General features: G+C 47.0%; 1 long non-coding RNA gene across 2 annotated transcripts; it reads left to right on the top strand.

Annotated features, from left to right (window-relative positions):
* The first annotated feature begins 2,367 nt into the window (after window positions 1-2,367).
* Window positions 2,368-11,936, top strand: LOC138689138 (uncharacterized). Of its 2 annotated transcripts, none has more exons than XR_011327989.1 (3): window positions 2,368-2,449; window positions 5,380-5,578; window positions 11,810-11,936. It is a non-coding gene; the product is annotated as an uncharacterized lncRNA (long non-coding RNA). The 2 variants fall into 2 exon arrangements; XR_011327990.1 differs by lacking the exon at window positions 11,810-11,936 and adding an exon at window positions 5,936-5,986.
* Window positions 11,937-15,140: the final 3,204 nt, after the last annotated feature.

Genomic DNA, 15,140 nt, shown 5'->3' with positions numbered 1-15,140 from the left:
CTTCCCTGCCCCACCGCTGCCCAGCCCCTCTCCGGCCACCCCCCGCCCCTGCTCCCCCCGTCCCGCTCCGGCGGGGCTCCGGAGCCGGGGCGGCCCCGGGCCTGCGGCGGGGCCGGTGTCCCCGCCGGGCCGGGCAGCGGGCGGGAGCTCCCCGCGGGTGCCGGGGGCTGCAGTCCCGGGGCACGGGGCTGCCGGGCGGCCACTGATAGAGAGAACGAACTGCTGATTGCTTAATGATTGTCTGTCGTGGTTTAACCCCAGCCAGCCACTAAGCACCACGCAGCCGCTCACTCACTCCCCCCCCATCCAGTGGGATGGGGGAGAAAATAGGGAACAAGAAGTAAAACTCCTGGGTTGAGATAAGAACGGTTTAATAGAACAGAAAAGAAGAAACTAATAATGATAACACTAATAAAATGCCAACAGTAGTAATAAAAGGATTGAAATGTACAAATGATGCGCAGGGCAATTGCTCACCACCCGCCGACCGACACCCAGCCAGTCCCCGAGCGGCGAATCCCTGCCCCCCACTTCCCAGTTCCTAAATGAGACGGGACATCCCATGGTATGGAATACACTGTTGGCCAGTTTGGGTCAGGTGCCCTGGCTGGGCATGAGAAGCTGAAAAATCCTTGACTATAGTCTAAACACTACTGAGCAACAACTGAAAACATCTGTTATCAACATTCTTCACATACTGAACTCAAAACATAGCGCTGTACCAGCTACTAGGAAGACAGTTAACTACATCCCAGCTGAAACCAGGACATTGTCTCTCTGTAACTTTACATACCAAAGACTGGTGTTTGTCAAGGATTAAGCCTGTCAGAGACTGGTACTTGGGAGTGATGAGCAAGAAGGAACCATGAGCGATCACAAAACTTAATTAAATGTTTGACGAATTTATGATCTTGTCGAGAAGGCACAAGTAGGGGCCTTGCTTGAATAGATAGGTCCAAAAAAGATAAGAACTCCTGCCTTTGTTCTTTCCTTGTAGATAATTTAGCTTAAACTAACCATATGGTTCTACACCACTAATGAGAACTTAGATAATAAGAGCAATAACAAGCACTGATGTATCAAAACATGTAAAAGACCACACGGCGCAGAATCACCTGAGGAGGGTCAAATAGCGGACAAGTGAGGGAGACTATGGAAGACCACCAGAGGACTCCTGAAGACCACCAGAGACCTTCAATGCGCCTGCGTAAAGGACATTTGCATATGCTAATAGTTTTCCGGAAAACTAATGAATATGTATAACATTTCTCGGAAATCTAGTGAATATGTATGTAGAACATGTAGTTAACCTGCACAGTTAGACCCGACGGTGTGCACGATAGGTGAGGCGATGCCCCGTGCATCCCGCGCTGCCAATAACGAACGCCTACTTAACAGTTAATCGAACTATTGAGTTAATTTCCTTGAATCACCATGTTGGTCTCGGGAGGCGCGGTCCGTGCTCCAGCCGCGCCCCCCCGTGCCGTTCCCCGCCGGTTCTGTGCGGGGGTCCCGCCGTGCCGGGTCCCCGGACAGCGGCGCGGCCGAAGAGCGCGGCGGCGGGACGCGGGCAGGGCGGGGCAGGGCGGGGCAGGGCGGGGCGAACGCCCCGCCCACGCCTTGAGGGACCGGGACCTCCGTCCCCGCACCGCGCATGCGCAGCCTTCCCGCCGGCTCCATGCGCGGGGCCGCGGCCGCCGCCGGTGAGGAGCGGGGCCCTTGGGCGGCCCCGGGGGGGGCGGGCTCCAAAGCGCCCGGTGCGACGGGCTGGAGCCGGGCCCGAGAGCCGGGGAGGGGAAGGAGCCGGAGGCAGACCGCCCCCCCCGGGCACAGGCAGCGGGCACCCCGACTGCCAGAGCCCCCCCTGCGCCGCCCCAGCGCTTTTAGTTACTGCGGTAATAGGAGAAATGGGCTTTTCTGTTAACTCCGCCAGGGCTCTCGCTACACGCGCCCTCTTCGGGGACGGCGAATATTCAGCCGCCAGCCGGACCGTGGTCGTTCGAGCCTCGTTTCTCTTGCGAGAACGCGCTTCAGTGACACGAACGTCCCGGCATCGCCGAGATCCAGGCAGCCGGGCCCGTTCCCTGCCGGTTCCCAGACGCCTGAAGGCAGGCGGGCGGGCGGGCGGGCAGCTGCCGGGCGGGGGCAGAGCTCAGCGCCTCTCCCCGCGGGGAGCCCGGCCGGGGGCCTGCGTTTCCCCGCTGGGCCGGGGGCCTGCGTTTCCCCGCTGGGCCGGAGGCCTGCGGTCCCCCGCTGGGCCGGGGGCCTGCGGTCCCCCGCTGGGCCGGGGGCCTGCGTTTCCCCGCTGGGCCGGGGGCCTGCGTTTCCCCGCTGGGCCGCGGGCCTGCGTTTCCCCGCTGGGCCGCAGCTTTGGCAGGTGCCTCGGGGTAGGAGGGGAGAGCAGTTGTTTTGGCTTCCCGGCAGGAATCCGGCAAGTTCACCGAGTGAGGTGTGGACTGTAATGTGTAACACGCACCCTGCGTCCTGCTGGAGAGAGAAACGGCGTGTGGTATCTTGTGGGGATTGTTGTGGTTTGGTTTTGATCTCTGGGATTCATGGTACCGCTAATAGCCGGTTGGTGGGATTTAAGCATACATTTAAAGCTAAGCACGTGCTAGCTGCTACCCTGAGGTGTACCTGGAATCCGCTTGTGAGCTCCTGTTCCACCACGCTGGAGAAAGCAAATCTTTTCTTACGTGGTGATGAAAGCAACTCAAGCTGTTGCACCTTTTATAACCTCGGGTCTAAAGTGGCACCGGTCCTACCACAGAACACATCCTTCCCCAGGCTTTCACAAAACTGAAAGATACATCAAACTGACCCCATAACATACCCAGCACTTTTTTAATCTTACCTGGCACATTGGGACATGACCCTGCTGGGCCACCTCTGCCACCCTGCATGGGAACAAAGGTGCTGCCTTTACATGCTAGCATAAGAACTTAACTTTTTTTTTTTTTTTTTTTTTTTTACCTACTTTAGAGACATCCTTAGGCTGGCTGTGTTACGTTGGTTTAGTGCACAGTTGGTCGAATGGAGGAAAACAGTAAGCTCTGCCAATTGCCTTTGGCATTTTCTCGTTACTGTGTGGCTCGTTTAGGTTGTCTTCTCCTGACCTGGCAAGTGGAAGCTATCACTTAATTTTAGGCGTTGGTCTAGTAGTCACAAAAATCAATATTGAAAGTCTTTCTGAGATTTGGATCAGGCAGTTTTATAAAACTGCTTCTTGGCCACCATTTGTCTTTTTAATATTTTTTTTCACGTATCTTGACTGTTGAAACTCTGAAAGGGGCTGATGAGTTGCCCTCCCTCAGTTTGCTCCCTCTCCTTTGGGGATTTCGGTGGTAATGTTCTCTTCTTGGCTTTGCAGAGGAAAAACTCTATTATACACCACCTCACTTGAATTGCTCTTGTTGGAAACCAGTTAAAAACTTACTGCTGCCTCATCTCACAAATGGCATGCATTCTGGTTCTCATTTGATGGGCAATCTGTCAGCTTGTCAAATTACTCCATAGAACAATTCAGTTACTCAGAGCAGTGATGCTGGTGCAAAGAGCTTATGTACTTCATTGCTAGTGATTCTGTGCTTTTCACCACAGGCTGGAAACATGATTCATGAGTGGGCTGTGGCTTTAACAAGGGAAGGCAATGCTGCTTCTCTGTGTATTTCCTTGCCACCTCTTCCCTTATCCCCTCCCTTTCCTTTCCCTCTCTGAGGCTATTTTTGTGGTGTACCTTCACTGGTGAAATGAGCTCCCACACCAAACGCTGGGAAAGAGAAAAGGGGCAAGGTGAGAGGTGTTGCAGTCCTCAGTTTGCAGATTTAATACATAGGCCCTATTCAGAAAATACAGCGTGTATGTGTGTCAGCAGTCGCTGCAGATTTTTATTATTTATAACCATTTCTATAAATACAGGACTTTGCACAGTGGGTTCACACAGTGCTGTGCTGCTTGTAAACTGAATCGTTTTTATCCTGGCTACAGTCTGGAGGTAGGTAGCAAGTGCTTGCTGATAGGTTAAGATGGAAATGAAAGCAAGTGATAGACATGGGATAGTGATCCTGCCACAAGGATGGACAAGGTTTTCAGTGCTATTTCTGTGTGTGATAACCAACAGATTTTTTTTCCCTCTGCATGTGTTTCTGTGCAGACATGTGCATGAAACATAGGTGTTTCTCTGTGCCGTAATGGACTGATGACAGCTGGGTGGGTGGGAACACGCGCAATCACAGAAGAAACTTCATGCAGCTACCCTACCATGTACTTCAGGATAAAACGGCTCTTCTGGTCATTTGCTGCCATTGAGAGCTACAGAGTGCGTGGGAAGGTATTGGGTTCCTCCCCTCTGCGGTCGGCACTGGTCCTTACTGGGTAGCCTCCCACAGCAGCCAGTGCTGTATGCCCCTCTCAGTTGTTAGGCAAACCTCTGCAGCTGGAATCTGTGGCATGTTCCTCTGATTTGTCCATTTTCCACCTTGCACAGCAACACATTTAAAATACTGAAATGTGCTCTTTTTATTGCTGTTAATGTTCAAAAATCTTGTTTTGGTCTGGTCAGCAAGGTGTTTGGAAAACATCACTGTTGCATTTTGAGAATAAAATAGGTTCCCATCCTTCACCCCTACCCACCAAACTGTGCAGGATACACACCTTTTCCCTCTTCCCTGCTATGTGTAGCCTGGCTTTGTTCATTTTGCTGCCTCCTACCAAGAATATAGCAAACAACTGAGATGTGTACTGTGTGCTCCAGGCCAAAGAAAGGTTTAAATGGTCCTAGTTTATTTTATGCAGCCATGCAGCCTGGTGCATTTTGGAAGGACCGCTGGGATGCTGTATTAGAAGTTACTGAAAATGAGGTGATACTGGTAGTGGTTTATTTTCAGTGCCTGGTTTGGGAAACAATATACTCAAATATTCTAAGATACAGATCTATTAGAGAAAAATGAGTGCAAAGTAAGAAACGTCATGCTGCATTTATTGCTAAACGTATGTTTTCATTTCATTCAAACTAGAAAGTAAACAAAGATTGTACCTGCAAAAGAATTCAGATAGCTGTCTTTGTTTCCCAGAGTGAGCATACAAGCACTGGGGAGCAGTTTGCAGGATCAGAACTTAAGCCTGCTCTGGGTGATACACCCTTGGGAGAAGAAAGAGAAACCCCAGTTTTTTAAATACAGCTCTACTTATCTTCATATTTCTTCTTGTTAGATTGTGTTAGCAGTCAGACTCCAAGCACATGATTAAACTGTTAAAAAATCAAGATATTTAAGGATTATTTACTGTATTAAATCCTCTTACAAGCAGTGCACTCTATTGCCCTGTGGATAGTATAATGTCATGATTGGCATGACTGGTAATTTTCCTTTTCTTTTCTAGTACAAGGATGCATTTATGAAGGCAAATTCAGGGTACAAGTGGTGCCCCACAACAAACTAACCTCTGAAAACCCAGACATCCACTGTTACAAACCAGAAGAAGCTATGGGCCTTTGCTTTGGACTCTGCAAAAGATTTACCAAGCCTGAGGAAAGTGACAGAAAGTGAAGAAATGCCACAGTGTGACTTCGGGATGGCAGGTAAGATTTCCATCCATGTTCCTCAAATGTAGCAGCCTCGTTTTGTTTGAGGATGTGGCGTTAGAATCGAACGGCAAGACCAGTTTTCTTTACTGCACGTGGTACTGTAGTGCAAATACCTTTCATGTCCCAAATTAAGTTGCCAAGACTAGTTAAACCTCTGCATGACAACCTAAAATTTTCTTAGTGCATGATTGCTTTCACAAGTCGAGTCCAGATACGTGGCGTATCATAACCCATACCCCATTTGGGGGCCAGATTTGATTGATTTTTAGCTCGGGCTTATCTGCTGTTAGAGATGTTAATTTTCTAGTAAAAAAGGAAAATGCTGATTGTGTGCATTCTTCTCTTTCCTAGAGTGTTGTACTATGTTTAGTAATTTGCTATTTACAAAAATAATTTATGGGTGTCTATGAAGTTGGAGCTGTTAACACTCTTGTGGATGAATGTACCAGTGGAGCTAACTTTTTGTATTTAAATCAAGAGAAGCATGATTTAATTTCACTTAAAATGTGCTCTTTTGCCCATTATATCTTGGAGGGACAGATACTAACCTTTTAAACATTAAAAAAAATAAAATCAAATCCATGAAGAAGTGTAGGTTAAGCGCCTGAACGGGTGAAAGGCATGTAATCTCCCACTGATATCCACAAATAGCAGAACTGTTGCAACCATGACCTTGAAAAACAGAGACATTACTGTTAAATACTGGCAGCTTAAGAACCTAATAGTCAATATAGAAAATACTTTTACCCCACCACCCTTTTTTCTTTTTTTTTTCCTTTTTTTGTGTTTTAAAGTTTCTAATTTTATAAATACTGATGTATTTGAAACTTTGTCATATCCTGCCTAGTTTATGACAAGTGTGTGGCAGACAGGACTTCTCTGCTTAGAGGGATTGTGAGCTGGAGAGTGGAAAATGGTTTTATGGAACGAGTGTAAAAGGATAAAAAGGTTTGTATGCTTTTTTACCAGCTTAGTGGTATGAAAATTCCTGTATTGAAATTCTGTCTGGCTATGAAGGAACTGTGAAATGTGATCAAAATAAAGTTTTTCATACTACATAGTTAAGGTATATGGGAAACCAGTTCTAAAAATCTCAAGCCCCTTTAGTTAAGGTATATGGGAAACCAGTTCTAAAAATCTCAAGCCCCTTTAGTCCGTTCTTCATTTGCTGTCAGAAAAGTAACTTTTGCGCTTCTTAAGTCTTATTGACTTAACAGAAAGAACAAGTATTAGGTCTTGGTCTACCCAGCTGCTGTCCACCACCGCTTCTGGTGGGATATCCCACTGTAGAGCTTCTGAGTACATAGAGATCTTGAATCAACACCTGTCAAAGCAGAGGACAGAGAACCTAAGAATTAATTAGAAACTAATCTAATCCATTGTTTTACCTATAGAGCCATTCATTTTTGAAGAAGGCCCTTTTTTGTGCTACATGTGATTTTTTTAAATTATTTTATTTATTTCCTGCAGACTGAGTCAGTGAGCATAGTAATTCACAGGGGTCTCACTCCAGCCCTCATGGAATAATTCCAGGAAATCTGTTTTACTTGTTGGTAGTTGTTAATCCTGTCCTGATTGCTTTTTACATATTAGCTTTCATTTTGGAAAATGTAATATAGAGAGAGTAAGATCTTCCTTTCTTCTGTTTTTTTTTTTAAGTCCCACACAGGCTCTCCTTTATATTTGGCATTCCAACAGTAACCACCTGTCCTGGGTTCAGCTGGGATAGAGTTAATTTTCACAGGAACCTGGGAGGGCCACAGCCAGGACACCTGACCTGAACTAGCCAAGGAGCTATTCCATACCGTGTGCCATCATGCTCAGTATATAAATGGGGAGCGGACGGGGGGGGGGGGTTGTCCTCTCTCGCTCGGCTTTCAGTGGGGGAAGTGGCAGAGCATCGGCTTCTGGGTGGTGAGCAGTTGCACTATGCATCACTCGTTTTGTACATTCTTTTATCAGTACTGTTGTTGTTGTTGTAACTTCTCTTTTTGTGTTGTCCCAGTAAATTGTCCTTATCTCAACCCACGAGGTTCTGTTCTTTTTTTTCTTTTCTCCTTTCTGATTCTCCTCCCCATCCGACCGGAGGGGAGCGGGGGGAGTGAGCGAGCGGCTGCATGGTCCTTTGTTACCCGCTGGGCTGAAACCACGACACCACCCCACATTAAAGTTTCTCATGTTCACCTGTCGTTGTGTCAAGAACCTGAGGTGTGGTACCAGCACTGGGCTTCCGACCTGCAGACCCACTGGTGGGATCCTTGCTCATCCAGCCAGGAAGTGGTAATTGAGCATGTTTTTCTCATGATGTGGCTCTCCTGTGATATGTTAGGGTGTGAGGCAAAGGCAGCTGCTCTTTGCAGGTGAATGTGACCATTGCAGCATCTGCCCTCACAGCTACACAGCTAAGTGGGCAACGGCTTTCCTAAACAAATGTGCAAGATTCCCAATACTTTCAGATTTCTGCATCAGGAGAAAACCAGCTGGGCCAAAAAGTGAAGCAAAGGGTGGCAAAAAGACACTTCCTAGCATAGCCAATATCCCGATAGGCAATTTTTGGTTTTAAAAAGAAGCTTCATTCTGTGCCCAGGTGAGAGGCAGTTGAAACTGGTACCTGCTGGCCTTCTTTCTGCTTAGTTCTTCCTCAGTTCTTTCTTTCCTCTGATTGAAAAATTGCAGCAATGAACAAGCTAGCTTGCTGAATTTCTAAGCAGACCAATACTATCAAAGTATGCTGTTCGCAAATAGTGAGATGGTTGTAAGCTTCATCAATATTAAAAGCTGTTGAGAAAGTCACGAATCATCTCCCATTCTGCAAGTCAAATTCTTGACTATTTTCTCACTACTGTTGATTCAACTGTAAATTGATTTAAAATGGCACTTAAAATTAATAATTTTTCATACCAGTAAGTTCTTGGTGCCATAAGAGAAACATTGTACTGAGAAGGCACTATAAACATATGGCAATGTTTGTATATATACATTTTGTCTTCCCTTAATTAAGTTATTTTGTAATTTGAAAACTTGGTGGAAGGATTTTTTGTTTTATCATTATCAGACATGTAAGTGCCAGCCTTCTGCTACATCTGCAGCCTAGGTGCTCAAGTTGCTTAAGCACCAAATTAAACTTTCACTTTTCCACTTAGCTGTCATTTTTTTCCTTCCTCTTAAATCTTATATTTGAATAAACTGTTTAAGTATTTGCTTACATGGGGAAAAACAGTGCTATCCCTGTCCTGTTATGCTATTTATTTGAAGGGCAGAAAGCTGAAACCACCAAGAAGATACTTAGAATAGGGGGAAGAATGGGGCCTAGAAGAAAGCTGGAGAGGGACTTTTTACAAGGGCATGGAGTGATAGGACAAGGGGTAATGGCTTTAAACTGAAAGAGGGTAGATTTAGATTAATCTAAGGAAGAAGCTCTTTATTGTGAGGGTGGTGAGGCACTGGCACAGGTTGCGCAGAGAAGTTGTGGTGCCCCATCCCTGGAAGTGTTCAAGGCCAGGTTGGATGGGGCTTGGAGCAACCTGGTCTAGTGGAAGGTGTCCCTGCCCATGGCAGGGGGGTTGGAACTAAATGGTCTTTAAGGTCCCTTCCAACCCAAACCATTCCATGATTCTATTTTATGTTCTTTAGCTGGCCAAAACTGAGGAGGGGGAAGAAGACCTACAAGTAGCTAAAGGGAAGCACAAGAGAGCAGCTGAGAGCCAACAGTGTGATATGGAGATAAGAAAGTGCTACACTGCAGTGTGTCAGGCAAAGTATTTTCAGAAACTGTAGAGAAGAGTTAATGCCATTGAACAGAGCACAGCTCATCTGATGTGGTGCTCTGCTGGTCTTTCACATACAAGAAAGATGACCTCCCCCTGGAATAACCGGAGAAGAGAGCTGCAGGGATTGCTGTGACATGGGAGATGGACATGCGTGATGATATCAGGAGTTATTGATTTGCTTAGGCTAGTAAAGAAAGTGGAAGAATGGTGGGGTGACTCCTGTAAATGCAGGAGGAGGGAATACCATTTAGGGAGAACAATTACAAAGCTTAAAGGTATGGGCAGCAGAATAAATGTGTACCACTTGGCCCTGAGTAAATTTAAGCTGAAAAATGGAAAAAAAACTCCTAATGCTTAGATGGTTTGGGTTCTGCAACAGCTTTCCAATGGAAATAAAGAAGGTAGAAAGCAACCAGCCAACCTCTTATTGCTTAATATGGAGTTCAGTAAATTTATGATGGGCCTGGAGATCTCTTCCAATCTCTTCTTCCTCCAAATTAACTGCCTCTTCAGGCATTGTCTTTCAAGATATGTGTTCCCTTTTCACTTTTTAATTGCTCTGATGTCCTCTTGTTTGAAAGACTGAACTGTTGCTGATCAAGTATTTTGATGGCAAGAAGTGCTATGCTGACAGGATTGCTTTACTTGTGAATTGTGCTTGGGTACTTGCTGGCCTTTCCCATGTTCTGTCTCCATTTCTTCAGTCACTTCTTGTTGCTAGATCCTACCCTTCTGATAGTACCTTGTCACTTTGTAGACACTTAATACCTTTTGTTCCTTCATTTATTTGAAAGTTAAGAAGTTTAAAACCAAAGAACCACACACCCCCTTCTACCTGTTCATTATAGTAACAGAAAAAATTAATTCCAGTTGAACATTGGGTTTGAAGCCAGATGCTCTTTAGGCTGTGTTAAGATCATGAGCCACTCTTCTGTCCTTGAGATAGTGGATGAGCTTGGTTTATTCACATTGCTTTCCTCTGCTTCTGTTTACTGCTGTTCTAAGTAATGGAAAAACCTACCCTGTGTATGTTAGCATGAGATGCTGTCTGAGGGAGAACTTTTGGCATCATCTGTGGTATTGAATTAAACAGCACCAGTGAGTGTTCCCGTGAACGGGACCTTGATCATCTGTAGTGCTAAATCTTTTGGAGGTTTACAGGTACAGGTTTGGCCCATGTCAGCTGAAAAGCTCAACAAATTCCTCGGCACCACTCACGAGTAGGAATGGGCCAGGGTGTTTCCCAGTAGGCATTTTGGATCCAGCTATTCTGCATCCAAATTTTGCATAACAAAGTGCATCCAAATGGACAAGGGTAATTGTGCCAGTTGGCCTCCATTCCAGGGAATGGTCCCGGGCACATGTAATTTATTGTTGTAGAGAGAGGTTTTGTGTAGTTCAGTGAAAGGACATTGGAAAACGTGAGTGTATGCTTAGTGAGACCTGGGGAAAGTTACTTATCTTTGGTGTCTCATCATTACTGAAGTTGGTGTCTCAGCAACACAGCGAGGATAACGCTTCCCTTTGTTTCACACTGTGGCTGTTGGGCAAGACATTTGGGCCACAGACTGTCTCCCTCTCTCTAGATGACACTGTTAAATTGGGCCCCTGCATTGCTTCCAAGGCATTCCCCCGAACCCAGACAATTAGTCTTCATGATGATGAAGAGCAACCACTGTTCTGAGTGGAAAAGCTACTCCATGAGTAATGCAGTACCAACATTCATTGCTTTCACTTCTTGTTGTTGTTTTCCAAGCTCCTGAGGTGTAGGAAGGCTGGGGGCGAGAAGCTGTCAGCATCAATACTTGGAGAAAGAACATTTATCTCCATTTTACTTTCCTCAATTATAAATTGTATTGGCAGGGCAACAAGTAGGCAGGCAGCTTGCCTGGACAGTGCCTGTGTGGTTCCGGCACAGAGGATCAAGCACTTCATGCTTGAGAGCTGTCACGCTGGCACTTTTCACCACTAAGTGCAGCTCTAAATTAAAGCTAAATGAAAATGGAAATTTTGCTTCAGGGCTTGATCATGTCATTTTGTTCCATCCTTTACTTGTTCAGTGGCTACGGAAGGGAACCACTCCCCTGGCAGGAATATCCATTGAGTTACAAGCATGTGTGATATTAGAGCATCTTAGTGTATGTTTATGCATGAGATCATTACAGTTGCTGTTTTAAAGATGTCCATCTCTGTAGTACCTAAAACCTTTGGCAGTAAAATTGTAAATCCACACGATGGGGCATTAAGCTCACAAATCCAATTCAATCCTTCAAACAGCTTTGAAAGCCTCTCCCAGAGGGTACAGAAATGGTTGTGATTCTCTTGAACTGCCTTTTATGGCAGCTTGCTTAGAGTGTCTGTGACAAGTAGTTTTCTGAGGGTTTAATACTGCAAACAGTAGGTTTTTAAACAAGCAAATGAATAAACTTAAGAAATGGGTTTACTCTTTTAACAGATCCGACACAAATGGGAGGCCTGAGTGTGCTGCTTTTAGCAGGGGAACATGCCCTGACTTGCACAAGAGGTAAGGAACTCTCTTCTCTCTCTTACTGTGAGCCCTCAGTTTAAAGAGAGCTCTGAAGAGGAATATTTGACCAGTGGGAAATTAAATTTAAGATACAGATCTCAGGTGGGACTGAAGTGTGAGCCCTATGATATGAGTCTTGTATCCCAGCCATGAATGTAGAGGTTGGGCCCAGTTTTAATATCAGTTCAATATTAACTCTGCTGACTGAATATTTGATCAGAGCAGGCAAATGTACCCCCTGAGAGGATATTGTGACAGGTGTAAGGCTTGAAATGCAGTGCCTGTGTTAACAGGTGGTTTGCACACTCTTTTTGGGCAAGGATTTCATATGCTTGTGTAACGCCTTACAGTAGAGCAGAGACCTCTGGTCTTTCTTTAGACTGATTATTATTTATGATCTAATTTATGGGCCAGCAACTCCCAGAGTCTTTTGATGTCTCTTTTAGGGACCTGAGATCCCGGTAGCAGCCCCAGACTTCCCCACAGCAGCTGCCCAAGTTGATTTTTCTCCTTTGGAGGTAGCTCTTTCCTCCAGGATCCACCCAAGACTCCTCCCAGGCATCTCCCAGTTTTTTGTCCTCTGCTTTTGGGATTGGAGATCCCAGCTACCTGCCCCAGACTCCTCCAAGTAAGTTACTCGAGGTACTTGTTCTCCTTCAGATAAATGTCTGAACTCCTGCAGATACCCAAGACACCTCCCAGGCATCTCCCAGAGTCTTTTGGCCTTTTCTTACAGGGACCTCAGATCCCGGGTAGCAGCCCCAGACTTCTTCAAGGAGGCTACTCAACATGATTTTTCTCCTTTTGAGGAAGCTCTGGCCTCCAGGATCCAGTCACGCCTCCAGGATCCAGTCACGTCTCCAGACAGGCTGCAGAAGTGGGCCTATGTGAACTTTATCAAGTTCAACAAGGCCAAGGGCACGGTACTGCACCTAGTTTGGTGCAACCTCCAATATCAATACAGGCTGGGGTTTGAAGGGATTGAGAGCAGCCCTGTGCACGACTTGGTGGATGAAGAGCTGGACATGAGCTGACAATGTGCTGCTGCAATCCAGAAAGCCAGCCGTATCCTGGGCCACATCAAAAGAAGCAGGTCGAGGTGGGGGGGTTCAGCCCCTCTACTCTGCTCTGGCAAGACCGCACCTGGCATACTGCATCCAGCTTTGGAGTCCTTGGCAAAAGAAAGACATGGTCCTGGTGAAGCGGGTCCAGAGGAGGGCCAGAAGAAAGATCAGAGGGAAGAACACCTCTCCTGTGAGGAAAGGCTGAGAGAGTTGGGGTTGTTTAGCCTGGAGAAGAGGAGGCTCCAGGGACATCTTACTGCAGCCTTTCAGTACTTTAAAGGGGGCTTATATGCAAGATGGGGACAGACTTTTCAGCAGCGCCTGTAGCAATAGGACAAGAGGGAATGCTTTTTACACTAAAAGAGGGTAGGTTTAGGCTAGCTCTAAGGGAGACATTTTTTACAGTGAAGGTGGTGAGACACTGGCACAGGCTGCCCAGAGAGGTGGTAGATAGATGCCCCATCCCTGGAAACGTTCAAGGTCAGGCTGGACGGGGCTCTGAGCAACCTGATCTAGTTGATGTCCCTGCTCATTGCAGGGCTGGTTGGACGAGATGACCTTTAAAGTTCCCTTCCAACCCAAACCATTCTATGATTTCACTGTTGTTTCCCTCTTGGCTCCTATTACCTCAGAAGTCCCTGGCTCATCTCTCTAAGACTTCACAAGTGTGTTCCAGTGTACTCCGCACGTCTTCGAGCAACAGGCTGAGGGCCCTCGCTAGCACCCCGTCCCTCTAACCTTGGCATGTCATCCCACAGCTTGTCACGGGCGAGCCTGATATTATCCCCCTACCCCTTGTAGCAGCGCACACACACACACCCCCACACACACACACCACACCCCCCCCCCCAGGAAACAAAACTTCTCCAGGCAGGGAGAATAGAAAAAAAAAAACTAAACCCTAGAGGCCGCAGGTTGAAAATTGAACTTGCCAATTGAGATGCGCCAGGTACACTGATGTGACCTTTTGTCCAATGGGTATTAAAATGACCACAGATCAGATTCGACAAGGGTATAAACAGGGTCCTGCCAGAGGACATTTTGGAATCAGTCCTCAGAGCAGCAAGTCTGCAGTCAGGGACTCCCCCTTGGGTTGGGACGCTGCCCTAGGTAACTCCTCGAGGTAGAGAGCCCTCAACTTTTAGGTGAGTGATACGCACATTTTGAGTCATCATTTTAAATCTTAAGAATTCTTAAGTAAGTCGGCTGTGTAGTATTAATTCCCCTTACATCATTGAGCCTGTGGTTTACAAAATGTTACTGGAGTTCTAACTAACTTTTTACTAAAGAATAAAGCTGAGCTTTAACACCTGTTGGATTTGACTGTGTGTGCCTCCATAACACCCCTTTGAGTGTAGGTTAAAGCTCTGCCAATGAATGAGCCCCGCTAGCTCGTGAGCCAAGACCCCCATTCCCCCTTTGAGAAAGGCAAGTCCCATCTGACACCAGCAGGCCTGGGGCCGTGCCGGCCACCCCATTATCGAAAAACCCAAAACTCTGGCAGGGGCACCAGCCACAACCCACATATTAACAGACCAGGTCCGTCTCTTTCTTCCAGTGTTGCTGCCTGCAGTTGGAAGGAGAGAGGGAAAAATAACCTGTGTTCCAGATTCCCATCCCAAGGCCCCGAAGACTCTTTCGATCGCCCTTGGACCACGCATTGCAGCTTCGTCGCCACCCAGGTGGAAGAGCAGTAGTGGGCAATAGCCCGTGGGCTGTCCCAGGCTGGGAAGTTTCCCAGTGCTGCCCTGAACCTGGGCCCCAGGGAGGCAGCAGGCTTCCCTAAGAGGAGGCTCTGTCCGGCATCTCAGACCCTCTGTTCCCCTCAGAAGGGAGTCACCCACACCCCTAAGCTGTCCTGGCTTCCTCGAGGAGGCGTTCGTGATACAGGGGTAGGCCTTTCTGACCGTGGCAACACCTCTGGCACAGCTGGCCCGAGCTCCACATCCTCCCTGGACTGGCCTTCCACCTCCGGAGCCTCACGCCTCTTGTTGAGAGGCACCTGGGAAGGCGAGGAGGGGGTTTGCCTGCTGCCCCCAGCCTGGTCTCCTTTTTCTTTTTTCCTTTTTCCTTTCCTTTTTCCTTTCCTTTCCTTTTTCCTTTCCTTTTCCCTTTCCTTTTTCCTTTTCCTTTTCCCTTTCCTTTTCCCCTTTCCTTTTCCCTTCCCTTTTCCCTTTTTCCCCCTTTCCTTTTCC

The sequence above is a fragment of the Haliaeetus albicilla genome, chromosome 15, assembly GCF_947461875.1.
Source record: "Haliaeetus albicilla chromosome 15, bHalAlb1.1, whole genome shotgun sequence".
NCBI classification, from domain to species: domain Eukaryota; kingdom Metazoa; phylum Chordata; class Aves; order Accipitriformes; family Accipitridae; genus Haliaeetus; species Haliaeetus albicilla.
The sequence above is the reverse complement of the archived record's forward strand: the minus strand, read 5'-3'. Positions and strand labels throughout refer to the sequence as shown.